At 49.1% G+C, this 16,186-nt stretch overlaps 1 protein-coding gene across 1 annotated transcript in view; it reads right to left on the bottom strand.

The window, feature by feature from the left end:
* Window positions 1-16,186, bottom strand: part of KIF7 (kinesin family member 7) — a 262,334-nt gene that overhangs the window by 181,400 nt on the left and 64,748 nt on the right. The gene's annotated exons all lie outside the window — the stretch shown is intronic.

Genomic DNA, 16,186 nt, shown 5'->3' on the forward strand with positions numbered 1-16,186 from the left:
ATCTCGGTAACCCGATATTGATACCTTTCGCAATAAGATTTGGCACTATGGTCAATTCCTGCTACACACTATTACTAAATTTGGGGGAGGAGGTGCGACTATGAGACAAGCTCTTGGAGTAGTGTTAAAATTAAGGTTTTTAGTTAAAATCTCCACCAGCACACCCGGTACAAGGGCAAAGTGTGTTTTTTTTTAAGTATTGGGGAGCAAACTGGTATAGGCTCTATTCTCATGTGGTAAGAATAGACCTATCAGGAGCCGAATCAAATGTAAGGCTCTGTGCATAGCCTACAAATCCCTGAACAACACAGGACCACAGTTTCTAAAAGAAGCCCTCCGCCTTGTGGAACAACGCAGGACTCTACGATCTTCCTCAGCCTTCCTGCTGAACGTCCCCCGGACAAGAAAGGCCAGCTGGGGGGATAGATGCTTCACTACTGCCACGGCCAAACTGTGGAACACTATACCACTCCACATCAAAACCACCCCCACGCTTCTCAAGTTCCGTAAGAGCCTCAAAACATGGCTGTTCTCCTCCTCCTAACCCCCCCGTCATACATAAATGAGTTCTGTAAACATTAGCGCCGAGACACCCGTATGGGTATTTGCGCGCTTTAAAAATTGCAAAAAAACAAAAAACAAAAAAAAAAAAATAAGAGTGTGGTCAATCCTGAATTGGTACATAGTTAGAAACACAGTCAATAATATTCATAACTTGGAAAAAAGCTGCAACTATCCTTTGGCGGAGTCATATTAGCAACCCTTTAAAAAACTAGTCTTCGCAACTCTCAGGCAAAATAGAACACATTTTTTTCTTTTAGCAAAGTAAAAATAAAGCAGGCCAATTGGTGTTAGGTTCACACAAGCCATGCATCTGTTAGTTATATGTCCATTAACCATTTTGAACACAAGATACTCTAGGCTGTGTACCTTATTTGAATCTTACTTTTAATGCACAAATAGTTCAGATTAGGTTATCCTCCACACTGTGATATCACAGCTAAAGAGGCTAAAATGAAATGGAGAATTTAAAGTAGAAGGGCTGACTTTTCACTGTTGAAAATATGTTTTAACTACTGGCTACAGACAGCTATAACGATCTATATTGATCTCTAATGGGATAAAAACAGAGCCCTGGCATTTCACGGATGTGTACACTGTGCCTTTGTACTTTACATTATGATGATGGTAATGTGGCTAGATAGCGTAGTTCCTAAAACTCATTTCCTACTTCCCAATTTCGCATTCATGGAGCACTGACACTACCCTGTTCTTACGGAGTATTAAATGCATACAATTCTTTCGAGTTCACATGACATCAATACAACGCAAGCCAGTTGTACAGCCTTTGCAAATGCATGCTTCTTGAAGTAGCTTGGGAGTCAAAATTTTGAGTCTTTTGTTGTGAAATAGAATAGTTAGATATGTTAAACGTGTCCTTTTGAACAGTGCACGTTGACAAAATTCACTTGTCATTTTCAATGCATCAAATTATCTTTTTCAAATCTGAAGCTTATAAAAGTTCACAATTAAAGGTAAAATAATTCAAATGCTGACCTTTATTTAACTTCAGGAAGGAGTAAAGTGAAATAAGAGAGAAGAATATCAAGGGGGATACACCTTTTAAGGCCGTTTTGGGTGGTGGTGTATAACCAGTATTAACTGTTCTTTGCACATTTTATAAAAAATACTCGTGGGTTCTGTCTGAATTTCAGAAATTCTACATTGTGAAATTAAACAATTTGAAATACCAATGTTCTCAATCTCTGCCCTGGTTTGAATTTAATTATGTAAACATACATCACACTTACGGAGACAGAAATTAGTCTAACACCAGATGTGTGGTACTTGATAGGGCTGAATTAGGTGGTGTGGATTTGGACAAGTTGTGCAGGCTAAGGCTTTTATGTCATGGGGTATAAAGTGGACGTTTGTCTATTTTTCTTTGTAAAAATAATATGGGCTGTTTCTTTACCTTCCGGTACTTTTCTGAACAATTTGTTAAGCTAAATTGTATTGTTGCATTGTGTGCGCAAGCAAGGAAGAATGAGTGTCCGGCAGACATGCAAAAAATCATCCTACGTCTCAGTATTAACTTCCACACTTCTAAGCAGTAATTCCAATCCTAGAATGAGTTACCTGTTTGCTTTACAACGACAGTTAGTAAAACAAGTAAGTGCTTTGCGAGCCTGTATAAGTAGCAAAGGTTTTAAAGGGACTTGTTTTCGGGCAAAGTATTGCTTTTCCCAGTTCACTGAAGGGATAAAAAAAACTCTCCAAATAATAATAGGGTTGACAGGATGGTGCAATAGCAGAATATTGATATGTGTGGATCTGGTGAGGACTGCGGGCAGCAAGTGCTTGATACGCTATTTGCATAAGAAAATACTATATATTTTTTTCATTCTCCTCCATTAGTTATTAATTAGGAAGGGGGAAGAGAAGCGTTCACCAACAGCATTCAGATAGACTTAGGGAGACAAAGAATTCTGTGGTCTGTGGTATATGCCGCACAGAAGCCATAGGTATTTGTATCAGGAGCTGCCATTGAAAGGAAGTGGAAATGCGCTTTAGACGTTGCCGGGATTGATGGCTACTATGCGGTTGCAGACTTCGCGGGGCTGACAGTGGGTGGGGAAATGCTACGTAGTCACTGTAGATTTTATTACATGAATTGAGCATTGTCTTTGGTGTTTGTTCTTGGGGTACTTGCGGTGCTACACATGGGATCGTGTTTGCCTTTGACAGGAGGTATGGTTTAATGGGGTACATACCAGGAATTAATGTTGGCGTGAGGAAACAAAATTCGGACCCTTTGTACATTTAATATTATTGTGTGCATCATGCAGAGGATGAAAAGTAGCAGGAACGGCTTTGATGCCTTAGAGACTAGCAGGAAGAACTGTTTTAGGATGGTCAGTTGAAGAGATTGTTTAACATGTTATAAGCTAGCTGTAGAGAAATAATATCTTGACTCAGTGGTATATAAATACTGTGACAATGAGAGAATGGTTAAATAATGTTTTACGGATGATACACTTGCTGTGGGTATGAAACTGTATTGAATGTAATTAACAGTACTTTAACAAATGCCAATAAAACAGATATTTAAAAAAAAAAACATGTTTTAAACTACTACTGTGGCATTGGGCAGGGAAGAAGCTGAAAGGCTCGGTCTTCACTGGTAGGCATTGGATAGATGGGGATCGGCCATCAGGCTTTGTCAGTGGTGGACAGGGGAGCAGTGGGTGGCGATCACAGGTTCACACTGACATCCGAGGGGTGGTTTTAAAGGCGGGTGGAAAAGCATAACTGCGGGTTTCATAGGGGTGAGAGTGAAGTGTAATGGATGCGTTAGTAGCAGGCATGAAGGCAGTGGTCTGTGTTTGGAGCTGGTCAACTGAGCAGGCTTTGCTTGAAAGTGGGTCATCAAGTAGGAGGATGTGTTCGGTGCGCCGGCTGGAGGCAGTGTTATGTTGTAACTTTGCTGGAGGGCGCAGCAGCAGTATTTACTGATGTATGTAAATCGCCAGATGAAAGGGGCGGATGTGACCAATGGAGGAACCAGAATCCTTTTTTATGGCTGGGTGAGCCCTTGCAGTATGGAGGGTTGCTGGCCTGAGAGCTCTTGACTGGCCCGGAGAATGGGGGCCCCCTCCATTTACTTTGCAGGGGGGGCCCCTCAAGTTTTGTTACGCCACTGCTTCTCTTGAGCCCTGAGAGATGGCAGAGCACTACTCCTGCGAGCACTGGTTGTCCCCCTCATGCTCACGCCCTGAGCTGGGAAAGCTGCTGCACTCCACCTTCCTCCCCCCGGGAAAAGGACAAGATCACTCCGGCACCACGCTCTCTTTGAACCGTATGGTGTTTCTCATAGAATTGTTTTAGTTTGAGAAGTGCCTTTTAGAAGCATTCTGTTAGTAATAGGTCTATTTGGCGCCTTAAATCTACTCACTTCGCTCAGCAGTGATGAGGTTTCCTCTATAGTGGAAGAGGTGGGGCGCAGCGGCCAGGGCGACTGATGCTGGATGCTGGGGATCACGGTTCGATCTCCAGTTCCGGCGGCTGTGGTCTTCCCAGCACATTGTGACTCTGGGCAATAGCTCACTTAATCTTCCCGACGGCCCCCAGCACCTTGACAGCTTTGGGTAATTGTTCGCCCTTTACAAATGCTGGACATTTACATTTTTATAGCGGTTCTCTTTACTTTTCAGTTTCTCTTCCAATTTAGTTTTTCTCAGGGCCCGTGAGTGGCATTTATGTTCTTTTAGTGTAATGATTAATCCCTGCCTTAAAGTAGAGGCTGGACTCCCTCTGACTGGTTGAATTCAAAGTGATCCCATATTTGATCTTTGCTTTCAGCCTCAGACAGTATATCCTTAAGAATAGAGGGGTGAAATCTCCACTGTCTCCTCAGTCCTTGGTTCCACCCATGTGAAATGCCTAATAGTCCAAGCATGATTTGAGGTAGTTACAGGGCTTATTAAACTTTTGTCTCATTGTTATGCCTGGGTATACAAACCAAGGGCAGTTTCGGTAGCAAGAGCCAAATGAACCAGGTTACATCCAGACCCAGGACCAATGGCAGTCGGTATTCTTGGTCGTTTATCTGAACAAAATCTACTTAAAAACTGTAGTAATTTAATAACTATAGGGCTATTCGCATTGTTTTTCGAAAATGATGCCCTTACAAAACACTGACAAATATGTTGACAACAATTTTACTTGATTGGCTACTGTACAGGGACTAATCTTCACTGTGCAAAAGTCTCGTTCCTAAGGTTTGTAATCACAATCATTCAAACGTGGCAGCAGACACTAAAAGATACTAGGGTCAATCTCTAACTTCTGTCGCATCTTTGACAAGATCCAAACTGTGGCTCACTGTCCAGCAATACTAGTACTGCATACTAAAGGGGTATCAATGGGAACTATACACTGCGAACGAAGATGGCGGGGGCAGGAGATGGGCATAGATGGCAGGTAGGGTTGAAAGCAGCCGCACACCAAGACCGATTTTCGTTACGTCCGCAGCCTCGAAGAGCCTTTGCCTGAAACTTCGAGCTATTCGCTTTCTACCCACAGGCATGCAACGTTTGGCACTTTAAAATAGGTTGTGTTATAATTCAGGTAATATTTCTTGTGAACAGAAGGTTGAATTTCACTCAACCTTCTCAAACTCACAACCTGCCTGAAACTGCCAGCTTCAGTGATGGTGATCAGCTCACTGAGCCATCCTGCTGCATGCAGATAGTGTTTATTTCAACTAGCATCTTTTAAAAATGACTGATGCTTTATTCTGTTCTTAAGGCAATTGAAAAGCAGGAGAAGGCTGTATTGGATCAGCTTTAATGGAATTTGAACCCATGGTTTGCAAGCATTCAGCCCGGTGAGCCATACAGCTGCATGTGGAATGCAGGGTTCCGTGCATCATTCATTTATTTCTACTCAAAGTGTGTGTTCCTACATTAGTAGGGGCGTAGCTGTAAGTGATTCAAATGCTGGCCTCTCATCCATGTTGCTTCTTTTACCTCCTACCCATAAGTTTTGCATTTTTAAATCTCAACCACCCTATCCCTGTTGTTTCTTCTGCCTCAGCCACCTGTGCCATCAATTCGCCACGCTCCAGTTCACAACACTCCAATCCGCCTCACCCGAATCCGCCTCACCCGAATCCGCCTCACCCGAATCCGCCTCACCCGAATCCATCCACCTCACCCGAATCCATCCACCTCACCCGAATCCATCCACCTCACCCGAATCCATCCACCTCACCCGAATCCATCCACCTCACCCGAATCCATCCACCTCACCCGAATCCATCCACCTCACCCGAATCCATCCACCTCACCCGAATCCATCCACCTCACCCGAATCCATCCACCTCACCCGAATCCATCCACCTCACCCGAATCCATCCACCTCACCCGAATCCATCCACCTCACCCGAATCCATCCACCTCACCCGAATCCATCCACCTCACCCGAATCCATCCACCTCACCCGAATCCATCCACCTCACCCGAATCCATCCACCTCACCTGAATCCATCCACCTCACCTGAATCCATCCACCTCACCGAATCCACCTCACCCGAATCCACCTCACCCGAATTCACCTCACCCCACCCCAATCCACCTCACTCCAACCCACTCTAGCCAAATCAAATCTAGCCTATCCATTCACCTCAGCCCACCACAATCCAGTTTACCCAATCTAATCCATCCCAATCCAATTTGCCTCTATTCAATCCACCTCACTGCAATATAATCTACTCCACTCCAAACGACCCCACGCCCTTGCCACTCCAGTCCTCCCCACTTCACTTCAATCCACCCCATCCAGTCCATGCAACCCCACTCCAATCCAATCATCTCACTGCAGTCAAATACTCCCCCTCTTCTCCAATCTACCCCAGTCCAATCTGCCCCTTACACAGTCTGTCCACCCCACTCAATCAGGGTTGGATTGGGATTGAAAATAGGCCCAGGGACGCAAAAAAAAAAAAATCAGCCCACATTTGCATAATGCCTTTCCTCAAATGACTGCTTCGGCGTAATTTTATTTTAAAAAGGTGGGGTAAAAAAATGCACACGTTAGTTTACACTGCTGAAACACACCTGGTAACAAGTGAGGCCACTTCTACTCAGGCCCCCTGCCACCGATCAGTATGTGCATACGTTGAGGGGCCGTCCAGTGAGATAAAGGGTGATACCTCTGCCTGTGGCTAAACAGGAGGTAACGAGCGCCCATCTGCCTATAGAGACAGCGCCCAAATTGGCCCCCAGACTGCTAAAAAAAAAGCAGCCCACATCAGGAACTCTGACAACGACCCCTCGGGCATTGCCCGAATACGCGCATTACCAATCCGACGCTGCACTCAATCTTTTTTTTGCAAACAAATGTTATTGTCATTTGCCAACAATAGAGCATCATAAGCAGTAATACACCATGCCGCTTTAGCATCATATTATCCGGCATTGAGTAATACTCATGTCCCTTGATAACATTCCTATTCTTCCCACCCCCTTACCCGCTCCTGGCAGTGCGCCAGTGATCTATACATAAAGAAAAACCTATTATGCATGGTTGACTTCCATACTACGTAAATCTTTCACATCCGGCAATGTAAAGGGGACTCCTCGCTGGGATATGCCCACCACATTAACCACCTATCTGCAGTCTGTCTTCACCAGCAGAACCTATTGACTACCAGTTCCTAATTCAAGTCCTCTTCCCCCTTGCTTGAGCTGTCAGCAGGACTTTGGAGCGCTGCAACCAGTGCCTCCCATGCTCTAGCCACTTCTAGGGATTTATCATTATCTAAGCGCCTGGCTTGCTGTAGTCGGAGTGTGCTCTCAGCCTTCGCCCAACGAAGCAGATTCGCTTTCCACCTTAAATAAGTAGGGCCTACATTCGATTTCCAGTGCATGGTAAGTTCCCTCTTAGCCAAGATCAAACCCAGGTCATAGAATTTACTGGTACCTTTAGTTCGGGAGGTATGTGGGAACCAGAGCAATAAGCAGGTGCCCATGTCCGCCTCTACCGGTCGGCCCGTTACAGTATTCAGGCATGTCACCACGTCCGTCCAATAGGTAGACAATTTCGCACAAGACCAAAACATATGGGAGAAATCAGCTCCATCAACCCTACATCTTGGGCATTGGGATGTGGCTCCACCAAAATATTGCGATACCTTAACCGGCGTCAAATATGCCCTATGTAACGTAAAGAACTGGACTAGCTAAAATCTGGCGTTCCGAGTGCCCTTCCAGGCGCGTCTAACCAATTGGGGCCACGTAGTCTCTGGGATGGGTTTTCCGATATCCGCTTCCCATTTACCCCGCAAACCATCCAACGGTGGCAACTTTTTTCGGTTGACAGCCTCCTGTAGAGACATGTAATGGTCTTGAAAGTACCAGCCGCCATAACCACGTATTGGCAGCCCAGAGAGGCCCATACCCCATTGTTTCTGAATGCCCGCTACCAGTGCGGCATGCAATAAGTAATCACCCCTTGGGAGTCCATAGGTGTTCTGCAGCTTCTGGAAGGTCAGGAGGGCCCTATCCCCGTATAAGTCCCTAATCATATGCAGCCAGAGATCTTCCCACCCAGCCATTGCTGACCAACTACCGCCGTGCGGAAGAGCCATACATACACCCAGAGGAATCCCTGGGGCATATGGGTGAACGGTACCCACGCGTTTGTGACTCCTATTCCAACAAAGACGAAGTGTGCGCTCCTCAAGCGTGAAGCGATCTAAGTCAATCTTCTGGTGTAGTAAAATAAAGGATATTACATGTCTGGGAAGTAGCATGCCCTGTGGTCCCGCCGGTCCCCTGAACTCCTGTGCCACCGCCTGTGTAAGCCATTGTAATTGCGCCGCAAGGTAGTACCATTCGAAGTCAGGGACTGCCAGACCTCCTTCCGCTCTGTGACGCATCAGGGTGGTCAAAGCGACTCGTCGTCTACCCGAGCCCCAAACAAACCCCGTGGTCAAGGACCGAAGTTTCCGAAAAATCGACGCCGGTATCCATACAGGCAATGTACGGAGAAAGTACAACAGGCGTGGAAGTGCTACCATTTTCAGCAAAGCTACCCTTCCCGCCACCGATAGTGGCAGGGTACGCCAAAGCCCCATGTTACTCTGTAGGTTCCTAATCGCCCTATGCACATTGCCCTCCAGCAAGTCTGGCTGGGAGTGATAAATGGGAGTACCTAAGTACGGGAGACAGTGACATTCCCATCCAAGGTCCCCCGCAGTCTGGGGCGCATGTTCTCTTGGAGTCATTGGGAAAAGGCAGGTCTTCCCCCAGTTCACCTTCAGTCCCGAGATGTCGCCGAAGTCTCGTAACAGGAGTTTGGCTCCATGAAGTAAGTCACCCGTGTCAGTCAGGAACATCAGCAGGTCGTCGGCGTAAAGAGATACATAATGGGTTTCACCCTTCAGCACTAAGCCTTCGTACGCCTGACCTGCCCGAGCATGAGATGCTAATGGCTCAATGGCCAGCTCGAACAGCAAGGGGGACAGCGAGTACCCCTGGCGCGTCCCGCGGCCCACTCGATATGCAGCTGATATCGTGGTCCCCGTTTTCACTCTGGCTGTAGACGCATTATAGAGCAATGTAGTCCACTTCACACACCGGTCGCCCAATCCGAATTCCTTCAAAACTCGGAACAGGTAGGGCCATTCTACACTGTCAAAGGCTTTTTCAATGTTGATTGAAAGTATAGCAGCCTCTGGGAGCTCAACGAAATCTTTCCCCATGAGCCGAATGAGTCGACGTATACAAGTCGCAGTGGTGCGTTGGGGAATGAAGCCCGCTTGATCCAGGTGAATCAGGGCTCTCATATGTAGTAAGAGTCGCGTCGCGAGGATCTTGCTCAGAACTTTATAGTCAACCGTGAGCATAGATAATGGTCTATATGCAGATCGAGACCTGGCATCTCCCCCTCGTTTTAATAAGGGTATTATAATTGCCTCCCGGGTGGATACAGGCAACACACCAGTGTCCCAGGGCTCTCTATATATATCCTGCAAGCATGGGGCTAAGATATCCACATATGCTGCATAGAACTCGACCGGTAAACCGTCCACCCCAGGTGTTTTACGACGAACCATATGTTTGATCGCCGTGCGAATCTCTCCGATTGATATTTCTTCCCTTAATCTATATGCCAGATCTGGCTCAAGGTGCGGTAGATGGGCTGTGGTCAGGAAGTCATCAAGTGCCCCAGGTTCATCTGGCATCGCACTCTTGTAGAGGTGTTCGAAGTAAGCAAAGAATTGGCCGTTAATTCCTTTCTGGGTATATATCAGGCGACCCTCCGTAGTAGATAGGGTCAGAATCGGGGTGCCGCGGGCCGCAGGATTAGCTAACCAGGCCAGCAGGGGAGCCCACCTTATCACGTTCAGCGTGAGCCCGAATAAGGTATTCTTTATGGTCGAAACAGCGGAGCTTTTCCATGTGTGTAGCGACCTCTTCGTGTGCGGACAAAACCGCCCAGTGAGACTCTGAATCCGTGTGGCTGACCCGCTCCGCGTGGCGTAACTGATCTTCGCTCTGTGCAAGGTCTTGCAGTAGGGTCTTGCGAGCCCCTGCTGTGGAGGAGATGCAGACCCCTCGGATCACCGCCTTAAAGGCATCCCATTCAAGGGCCCTACTTGATGCCGTTCCCTCGTTTTCTGTAAAGTATCGTTCTATACCTGCCCGCACAGCCGTCTTAAAAGCAGAATCCTCCAGCGGCAGAGGGTTCAAACGCCAAGTGGGAATTAGCTGTCGCTGCCTAGTCCATTGGATCACTTCCAAACAGGGATTATGATCAGAGATCGTTCGCGCCAGGTATTCGCTGTGACGGACCAATCCCTGAACATCTGGTGAGCATAAAATACTGTCAAGCCGGACATGTAGATCATGTGGAGCGGAATAAAAGGAATAATCCCTCTCAGCAGGGTGTTGCGTTCGGCATGCATCAACTAGGCCCCATGTGTCTTGCCAATCGCTCTACCCTTTCGTTATCCTATGAACTACAGATTGAGCTAGCGGTGGGTGGGACCTATCCAATTCAACATCCACTACAGAGTTAAAGTCTCCTCCAATCAGAGTCGTGCCAGCTAAGACTGTCGCTAGTTTCCCAGACAATCATGCAAAAAAGGCAGTCTGCTCTACATTCGGGGCATAAACACTACATAGTGTCAAATCCCTCCCGTCTAGTAGGCCCTGTACAGCCACAAACCTCCCCTCGGGATCTACCATTGTATGTAGGGGTTGAAATGGAACTTCCCCTCTCACCCAAATCAAAACACCCCGTGCGAAGGCAGAAAAGGTAGTATAAAACAGTTGGCCCGCCATCTGCGCTGTAAGGCCAGCCCCTCAGTCTGCTCAATATGTGTTTCTTGCACAAAAGCCACCTGGATCCCCCTGCAAACCAGATAGGCATGTACCTTGTGTCGCTATATCATGGAATTCAGCCCTCTCACATTCCAGGTGATACATTTCAAGTCAGGTAGGGTCCCCATTCAAGGTTATACTTTCAAAACGTTTCTGCATCAAAACCCTTGGCGCACTGACAGTCCCATGAAACCCCAAAACAGCCCAACAAACCCACGTCCCACCCACCCCCAGAACGGGCTCCAAACCGTAGTAACCCATCCAAATTCAAAATCCCAATTAAAGGAAGTCTCTGGTAGCCACCAGAGTCTCACAGTAGGTGTGAGATTGAGGGGGTCAGCACCACAACAATTAATTTGTAACCAAACCTCCCAAATAACTCCCCTGATGTCCCACAATCCCAGGCAGCCATGGTTAAGACTTACTAAGCATAGTTATCACCATCCCATCGAGCCTCTGTTAACGCAGATTGGATATTCCTCCCCCTGCCCCGCCTGCAATTCACACACATTTATTATACCACAAGAAGATAGGTACAGGGGTCACTCGTCTAAAAGGCCATCTGCAGTCCTTGGTGTGACATGGGGTAATATCTGGTCACCGCCTCCTGAGCCCTCAGATGTCACATCCACTGATACCCTGCGAGAACCTGAGTCCGCTACAGATGTTGATGTCACTGCTCTGGAAATAGTAGAGACCGCTCGGAGGGCCTCCTTGCGTTCCAATTCTGTCTGCGACATAGAGGGCACTCGATTAGCCGCCGGTTGTCTCCTGTTCCGCCTAGGTTTCGATGCAATGTCCTGCATCTCCCTGTCTATCAAGCGGGCGTCCGTCCCGGCCTTATAAGACTCCAACCAGTTCCAGACTTCTTCAGGGGTATTGTAGAAGGAGGAGTTGCCCTCCATCATAATTCGTAGTCGGGCTGGAAATAAGAGGGAGTAGCGGATACCTTTATCCCGGAGAGCTTTCTTGACAGCTAGGAATGAGGAGCGCTGACGCTGGACCTCGAAGGAATAGTCAGGGTAGATGGAAACTTGGGCATTGTCCACTTGGTAAGGCCCCATCGTTCGCGCTCTCTGCAGGATAATGTCCCTGTCCTTGAAATGCAGAAGGAGCGCAACAACCAGTTGAGGGGGTCGACCAGGCACAGGGGGACGAGCCGGGACGCGGTGAGCTTGCTCCAGCGTGTAAAATTGCATCAGACCTCCAGGAACAACCACCTCTCGGAGCCAGGTCTCTAGGTAGCTCACCATGTCAGTCCCTTCAACTTTTTCTGGCAGACCCACCACGTGGATGTTGTTACGCCGGTTGCGCCCCTCCGCATCTTCCGCCCTCTTTTCCAGAACCTGTACTCTCCTCTGTAGGTCTCCCAGGGCGGTCTACGTCGACTTATGGGCAGGTTCCAGCAAATCCAGCTTATCTTCGGTTTGTTTGACTCGGTCTACCAACTTTCCATGATCTGCCCGCAGCAGTCCCAGACTCGTGGACACCTGGATGATGTCATGATCTAGGGCTTCTCTCGTGTCGGCTATGGCCTTCAGTATCTGGTCCATCTGGCGCTGTTGGAGGCCCTCCGTGGAGTCACCGGACAGTGCAAGGTCCCGGTCGCCCGATAAATCCTTCGTAGGGTCAGGAGGTGATGTGCCCGGTTTCAGGCGCAGCTTTCCCATAGTGTCGGCCGTCTCGCAGCGTACCGTCTCTGTGTCTGCGAGAAGTTCCCCAAGGCAGTCCCACCAGGAGTGCCCACCGATGTTGGTAGCTCGTGTTCCGTATCGCAGAGGCAATGGTACCACTCCCGAAGGCGGGCCCCCCGCTATCACTCCGGCAGTCCTGCAGGGCACTCGGGTATCTACGACAGGGCCTGCTCAGTCCCCCCCGTGCCCCCCCAGATAGGACGTCACAGGAAAGATCCAGATCGCTCAGCCGCCACCAGGAGCAACACTAAAGGCAAGCCAGCCATATTAGTGATCGTGCCAGGCCTATCCAATCCTCAACGCCACAGCCCTGATGCAGTAATGGGCCATGATCCACCTTCCTGGCAAGCCAGTTCATCCACCCTTTGCCGCTGGAGGTCCCAACGTTTACAATGCCAGTATCCCTCCGGTGGCCGGGCCCCAGTATATGTCCCCCCGTCAATATGTTCCTCGGGGTGAAGAGTGGTGTCCTACCAGCGGTCCCAAGGTCGTGGCTGCCGGCTTTCTGTGGGACAAGGCCGTCGATCGTCCTCACTCACTACCCTGCAAGGCCCCAGGAAGCACCACCGGGGCAGTGGCGTAGGTTGTGTACGCCATCCAGAGAGGGCCAATACATGTTAGCACGGCGCGTTCTCACCACCTCCGCGCCTCCCCAATTTGTCACGTCCACAGCCAGGCATCGTCGGGACCTCCGGTTGCACCAAAGCCTTCCTCACCGCCAGTTCTACGCTCCCAGATTCGCCACCGGTGTTCCGGCTCCCGCCACCAGATGAAGTCGGTAGGCCCTCACTCCGTATCAGTTGCCCGCCCATTCGAGGGCGGGGATGAGCCCGGCCCTGCAGTCCGACCCTGGGAGCCCTCAGGTGAGCCGCGAGACCGCTGCTGTCCCTAGTCTCCTCTCGCCACCCAGGTCCCGCAGGCACTCCGGGGTAGCAGACACCTCCTCAGCGCCCGCGTCTGGTCGGGATAAGCTTAGTTCCTCCGCTGGGCCGGCCAGGGATAATGCCAAGTACTCTGGTTTCTGGAAGCGTGAGGTGTCACCCCGTAGAGACCCCCGGAAGGGCCCTCACGATATAGCAGATCACCACCACTTCCCTGCACGTCCCAGTCTCCAGGGCCTCTGGCCCACCGGGGCTCCCGCAATCATCTGGAATCAGCAGGCCCAATGGTGAGCTCCTCCGCGTGGTCCCACTGCTAGGGGGAAATGCTGCACCTCCTCAGCTCGTCGCGTCCCCTTCAAGGCACCAACAAGGCCTCTGGTTATTTTAAGGCCCCACTCACCTTTGATTGCAACCTCCCAGGGCCACCTCCGGAGCTCCGACTCCCGTCGCAGAAGGAAACCGGCAGGCCCTCACTCCGGGTCGGCCACTCGCCCACTCGAGGTCGGGGATGAGTTTGGCCCTGTAAGCCGCGGGAAAATGGCCGGCCCCGTTTCAGGGAGCCCTCCGGCAGTCCGTGATGGCGCTGCTGCTGGGCTGGCCTCGCTGCTCAGAGCAGTTCTACAGGGTCCACGCCGAGGCTGGTAAATGTTTCCGACCCGTCAGGGACATCAGGGCAAGGTCACACAGGATAATAGTGGAGGTGGGCACGGAGCTTCGTGCTCATGCGTCCATTCTTGTTGGTGGCCAAGCCACGCCCCCCGACGCTGCACTCAATCTAATACATCCAGTCCACCCCACTTCAATCCACCGATGTCCAGTCCAATCCACCACCCACTCTAATTCACCTCACTCCAAACCACCCTACTCTAATCCAAACTACCCTACTGTAATCCAATCCTCCCCAATCTAATCCACCCCAATCCACCTCACCCAATTTCAATCCACCCCACCCAGTCCAACCACTCCAATCTACTCAATCCAACCCACTCTATCCCAATCCAACCCACCACCTCATTCCACTCCAACCCACTGCACTCCACGTTACTGAACTCTACTCCCCTCTACTAAACTCTACGACATGCTACTCCCTTCACTCCACCTTACGACACTCTACTCTAACAAATCCAGTCTACAACACTCTAATTTGCCCCCACTCCACTCACTTTTAGCCATGCTGAACAGCAGCCACACTGGTCTACAACATGGCAAAAACACATTGCCAAAGTCAATAAGTCCTTAATTGCGAGACCTAGTGGCTTTGCCAGTGCTTGTTAAAAACTAGAGTGGGATTTTTATTGTGTTGTATTTGACCGTTTTAACTCGTTTGGTACTTCTGAATTCTTTTGAACGTTTTCTTAAGTTGAACCTGTCTGATCTATGCCAATAAAATCAAGTTTTGAGCTCAAGAAACAATTATTGAACCTTTACTGGACCTAGAAAGAATAGGGACAGTATTACTTGTGGTGGACTATCGTCCACTCCAACTAATAATGTACTGCTGTATGCAGTGATGTATATATGCTTCACCAGTCATGCACAAGTATGAATCCTAATACTACAGCAGCTACAGTGTGAGGATGTATGTGTGCGCAAAAGTCATGAAGCTATGGCTATTTTGGCTTTTGACCCTAGCGTGCTGATGCACATGTGTATATGCTCCAATGCATTGTGCATGCATATGTCATGACACGAGAAGGGGAGGTAAAAAACAACAAACAGGGCTTAGTGCGATGGAAACACAAGGAGTGCAGTGGCAGGGATAAGAAAACTGAGGCAGCACAGAGGAGAGAGAGCAAGAAAACGCTTGCCCTCCCATGGAGTGCTGACAGAAAAAGGGAAATAGAAGAAAGTACCTGATGTGGAGCCATTGAAGGATACAACTCTCTGGGAGAGAAATGCAAGAGGTAACAAAAACATTGAGTAATAAGCAAGCAAATCAAATTGAGAAGAAAACTAGCCAATGCTAAACAATGGGCTGACCCAATACTCGCACCACAGTTTGGTAATGTATATAAAAGGTCCTTGACAAATAGTCAGCATAGCTGTCTGTATGAGGGACCTAAAAATGATGGACCTCATTCGGATGTCGGGCGGACCATCACCAACAGGCCGTCGGTGGTGGTCCGCCGAACATTTAGTGCATCAATCAGACAGCTGGATTATAATCCCGGCCATCAGAGAGATTTGGGCAGGGAGGAAAGACTGCCGCCTCCAACAGACTCAAGGAGCCCGTCAGGGAGGCATCAGAGCCTAATCCCTACAATAGGGGTTGTGCCTGCTGAGGCATTACCATAGTGATTAAGATGCCCTTTCCCTCAAGCAGATGGAAAGGGGTTTTGGACGTCCCAAGCAAGGCCCCTGTCCCCAGTGGGCCACTGGAATGTGGCCTGGAGGGGCACATGTAGTCCCCCCCCAAAAAAATCCATGCACCATGTGCAGGCACCATATGGCGTCTAGGGCCACAGCACAAGCCACAATGGAAAAGAGCAGTTTTCAGACCACCTGCACTATGGTCTCATTGTAATGAGGCATGAGGGACCGCCGACATAGTCGGTCGGACAGCTGTCCGATGCGATGGCGGTCGGACTCTTGTACGACCGCCATCCTAATGAGGGCCTAAGTTTCTCATATTACACCTACATCACACTGAGAACACCTTTATTGACACAACACTACACCAATACAACTATTACAACTGCGCCCATACAACCCTAAGGCC

Source organism: Lissotriton vulgaris, chromosome 2_1, assembly GCF_964263255.1.
Source record: "Lissotriton vulgaris chromosome 2_1, aLisVul1.2, whole genome shotgun sequence".
Taxonomy (NCBI): Eukaryota; Metazoa; Chordata; class Amphibia; order Caudata; family Salamandridae; genus Lissotriton; species Lissotriton vulgaris.